The sequence below is a fragment of the Haliaeetus leucocephalus genome, unplaced genomic scaffold (assembly GCF_000737465.1).
Source record: "Haliaeetus leucocephalus isolate CR32 unplaced genomic scaffold, Haliaeetus_leucocephalus-4.0 Scaffold687, whole genome shotgun sequence".
In the NCBI taxonomy this organism is placed as follows: Eukaryota; Metazoa; Chordata; class Aves; order Accipitriformes; family Accipitridae; genus Haliaeetus; species Haliaeetus leucocephalus.
The window spans coordinates 3,387,854-3,392,702 of record NW_010973123.1 but is presented as its reverse complement, the minus strand read 5'-3'; positions in this window follow the sequence as shown (position 1 = coordinate 3,392,702).

The following is a 4,849-nucleotide window of genomic DNA, read 5'->3' as shown; positions in this document are numbered from 1 at the left end:
GAAAACTCTCCCAAATATCACTGGTGGCTGCGACGAGAAGAGATGCAACAAGAGCCAGCATCACGGGCCAGCCAAGGCAGGCAGGAGCCCAGGCACCAGCCCGGGGGGGACCAGCCCACCAAAGGGCTCTGGATTAGCCCAAATGTTAGGGTTTTTTCCCCAACAGTTGAACACAGTTAGCAAACACTAAGTAGGTGCTTAGGCAGGCAACTTACCCTTAAAAAAAAGTAATTTTACTATCTTACCTACAGTTAAAAGAACCCCGCTGCATCCGACATCTCAGCCTGGAATGTTAAGATCTGAATTATTCCCAAAAAATCAGCCAAGCTGGTGGGGCTTTGCTCTGTTTTCATGCCACTCTAAGAAGCTAGGAGGCTTAGATGCAATCCGCATGGACGTTATGACGGCGTTAGCCATTAGCCGGGGCGAGCCGGTTCTGAGCATCCCTTCCCTTGCACGATGCTGTATTTAGGGGTTTCCTTTCTAGGAGAGAGAGGCTGCGGAGACAAAACCCCCTGCGCAGCATCCTTGCCTCCTGCCTACATCTTCTCCCCAGGGCGAGGGGCGCAGGGACAAACCCCAGAAATACTCACCCAGCCAGTTCATCCCCTCGCCGGCACTCGCAGCCCTAATCTCAGGGACCTAAAAGCCAAGCCTGAGATAAATCGTGGCCATGGCTCCTTAACAAAGAGCCCTTTTTCTCCCCAGCCGCAAAAAAGACCGACACCCTGCGAGAGGGCATCCCGCCCGAACAAACCGGCACTGTTCTTCTCCAGGTGTTTTGCCTAAATTCAAAGCTCCAGCGGCCACTGGTTAATTATTCCTCCTGTCTAAAGAGAAAGCGGAGCCTCCGGGCGGGCAACGTATAGATGCTTCCCTTCCCCTGCAGACATTCTCCCAGCGTGGCCAGTCCCGCCGAGCCTGGGAACACTGGAGGACGGCACCGGGATGCTGCTTGAGCATCCCAAGAGACGGCGCGCGGGCTCTGCGGCCTCTCCCACATAAGTCACGACGACGTACGGTGCTCAGCCCCCCCACCTCCCTGCCTCGCAGAGCAGCTCCTCTCCCCCACCGCCCGGCACGGGGGTTATTCCCGTGGCCAGGGACCTGGCGAGGACTCAAAGCCGGAGCAAACAATGGACTAAATATAGCGGGGGGCGGCCGGGCTGCAGCTGCAGGATGCATCTGCCCCGGCCGCCGCGATGAGGAGGAAGCATGCACTTGCCCGGCCGCCTCATTGTCAGCAGGAAATAAATCAAATAAATGTCCCTCCGTGCATCCTCAGGTTATTTTATAGTTTGGGTTTTTTTAAATAAAGTGCAAAGCCCTTTGGGAAGCAGCGGCAATTGCAGCATCCTCCCAACGCATCCATCCCTCCCCTGGGTGCGGGGCAGCCCTAGCAGCTTTTCGGCGTCGAGCCGGCACGGATGCATCCGTGAGGGACCGGGGGGCACCCAGCACCGGCGACCCAAGCAGGGAGGCAGGAAACACCGCGGCGGCCGGCAGGAAGCCCCGGTGCTGCCGGAGGGGCATCACCGAACCCCGGAGGAAGCGCTGGAGCCGAGCCCCCCGCCCCGGCGTGCTCTTTAACCTTCTTTTTCAAAAAACAGTGAAAATAAAATAACCCGCAAATGGCAAGCCCTTTGCCGGTGGAGCCCGTGTGTGTCGGGAGATATCCCGGAGCAGAGCCTGCGTGGGAACCGGGCTCCTGTTGTTCCAGGTGATGCCGGAAGGAAGCAGCTTGGCTTATTAAAAAAAACATAATAAAACAAAAAAGAAAGGTGAGAAATAACATATTAAGCCATGGTTTATTTGAAACGTGTCCTTCGCCTGCCGAGCTGCAAGGGTGAAATAAGGCAAGGAAGCAATGTCACCCAAAATGCCTTAAATCAACCCAAAAGCACTTTGCAACAGGGAGGAAAAGGCTCTGGAAAGCCAACTTTGCAGCAGACAGCTCTGATTTTACAAGCTTTGATTGTTTCATTATTATTTTTAAACAAGCAAAAGCAACCGCCCTCCATCCTCATGGGCTACAGGCTTCTCAGAGAGCCAGCGCCGATGGCCAAAAATATAACTAAATAAGCAGCATTTCCTAGAAAGTACAGAGGTATTTCTCAATCAGGCCGAGACTGGTGCTGCCGATCCCCCGCACCCTGTGCTCCACCACCAGCATTTGCCAGGGAGGATGGGAAAGCATCAGTGGGATGCCTTCCCCCAAATCCAAGCGGGACCACTGGGATAACGAGGACCCCAGTGTTTCACACCCCCCTCCCCGACACACTCCTGCCTTTTGGCAGGAAACTGAGCGCCACATCCCCGTCCTCCAACGTAAAAGTCCTTACCCTGAAGTCAGAGAAAGCTGTTTCAGACTGGAAGGAAGGGAGGGAAAAAGAACACATCCAGGCATGTCACCCCAGAAATGTGGGTGCGACTCTGCACCCCGCCACGGAAGCGGCCACCGATGGGGAGGATGCTGGTACCCGTTGGGAGGTACCCGGGCTGCAGCCCCCACTCCCAAACCTGGTTTACAGTGAATAATTAATCATCAATGTCAAACTTTCCTTGCTAAGCAAAGCCTGGGCGATGCACGGGAGGACTTAAGATATAAACGCCAGTATCTCGTTAGCAGGATACAAAGCAGACGTGGCTTTTTTGGCTGAGCCGCCTCGACTTTGCACAGAACCCACCTGTAATGGCCAACAGTAGCCAGGCGCAGGATGCCCTTTGGGTGAGCAGCTACCGCACGCACCCTCTCCCCTCCAAAAAACTCCTTTACCGCATTTTTTAAAGACCCCCGCCAGGTCCCCTCGCACATCACGCCGCTCCCTGGGGTGTTGCTTTGCAGGGCCAAGAGGCGGCTCACGGGCAGGCGGGAGATGCTCAGGCTGCCCAATGTTGAAGTGAGGGGTTTTATCAATGAGCGTCAATGGAAAGAGGAACAAAGCCCTAATTTGCAAGCGCCAGCACTGCCGGTCGTGCCGTCAGGCCGCTGCCAGCGGTTTCAAGGTCTGCGAGCATGCTTACTGAAGAGTTTCCTTTCAATAGTGCAAAGAAGAAAAAAAAAAGCCATAAAGGATGGAGAAAAAGGCTGGGGGCATCTCCAAAGAGACGACCGTCCTGCGGAGGAGCTTTCCTCTGACACCAAATACTCCCCGACTCACCAAGAAGCACCACGGCCCTACACCCAAACCCGCTCCCCCAAAATTTTTCACCCCGAGGGTGGGGAGCCCGGGGTGGCACGCATGCCGCAGCACCCCGCTCCCAAACCCCGGGAAGCTCAGCGCCACGAGAAGCCCGGCCAGGGCGTTTCGGGAAGGCGAGGGCTATGATTTTGTGCTATTCATAGCTAACCACCGGCTGCCTTCCCGACGGGGTGGGGGGGAGGAAGGCTGGGCTGGCTCCCTTTACACGGGGTCGCTTTCCAAAGCCGGGCTGCTGCAGCCCACACCTTTTGCAAGACCAGCGGCACCTTCTCGCACGCCGGCACCCACCGTCGCGCGCGCCGTCGTGCGCTCGGTGGTTTCGCGCATGGCAGCGCGCGGGAGCTCGCTCTCCCCCAGCCCGCTCTCTTAAATAAAGCGAAACCGAGCAAATCCCAGGGGGTATTTTGCTCACAACAGAGACCTGCCGGTTATTTTTAGGCTCCGTGTCATTCGTGCAAAGACATAATCACTTCCTGCCTTCCAGGAAGGAAATGTCCCACCACCGCTGCCTGCCTGCTCCCTCCTCAGGCGATGCCTGCCCGCTCCCAGCCCAGCCACCCCAAAACCCACTGCCCCCCCATCCGGGGGAGGTTGGGGGGAACAACCAGGACACAGCTTGGGATGTCACGAGTGCCACGGTCCGGAGTGCTGCGGGGAGAAGAGGTGGTTGTTCACACAACCCTCCACACCCCCCCGGTGCTAAGAGGAGCAATGCACTGAGGAAGGAGTCCGGAAAAGTCCGGCAGCCATCGGAAACGCAGCCTGGATGCAGTTTCTGGAAGTTTTCAGCTCCGACAGCTACAGATGCTGGGCAGGAGCTCAGCGAGAGCAGGCAGCCTTTCCTCCTAGGATATTCTCCGTGTCCCGGCTCTACCCAGGTGACACAGCAGTAAGGGTGACCCTGTCCTAGATGGGGGGGTGGGAGCCCACCGGGCTCTGCAACATACGTGCCAGTGGGAAACCTATTGCTGAGTGATCCCAGGTTTCCTGCCCCTCCTGTGCTCCCCAAATGGAAGGCTGTGGAGCCAAACCCCAGACCGGGATGCTGCCCGAGCAGGGAAGGGACTGTGGTTACATCTGCTCCTCTTCCTCCTCCATCTTCATCCTCCAGCAGGGAGCCATCCCACAGCTCCCCATTTCAAAGCCTGCTCCCCAGATGGTTTTTGGGGGTGTAAGGGAGGCAGCCGAGGGACGCAAACCCCAAAACTCACTTTGGGGCACTCTAACCACAGCGGGCACAGCTGGCACCGGCAGACAGCCGCGGTGGGCTCCCCGTCTGGGTCAGTCTCCTGCGGGGCTGGCTTCCAGGCAGCAAGAGGGAGAGAAAAGCCCCTTTTAAATAGAAAACGGGATGGCAAAGGCACAAGAGCTGGGAGGACGCTGCGGGGTGGATGCTGGGCCTCAAAACTAGTCATCCATCTATTTTCTAGAGGTTTGAAGCGCAGCGTTGGCTGCGGATAAACCTTGCTCGCTGGGGTTTGGGAACCTCATGCCCACCCTGGGGGGTGGGGGTGTTCCTGGGGCAAAATAAAGCTTCCCCCCACGGCCCCCCGCCACGGCTCTGGGGCGAGGGCACCCAAGCCCAACAAGCACCCCGGCCCCCACGGGAGGAAGGCTGCTCCCAGCAGCAGCACCTGCCCCCCCTC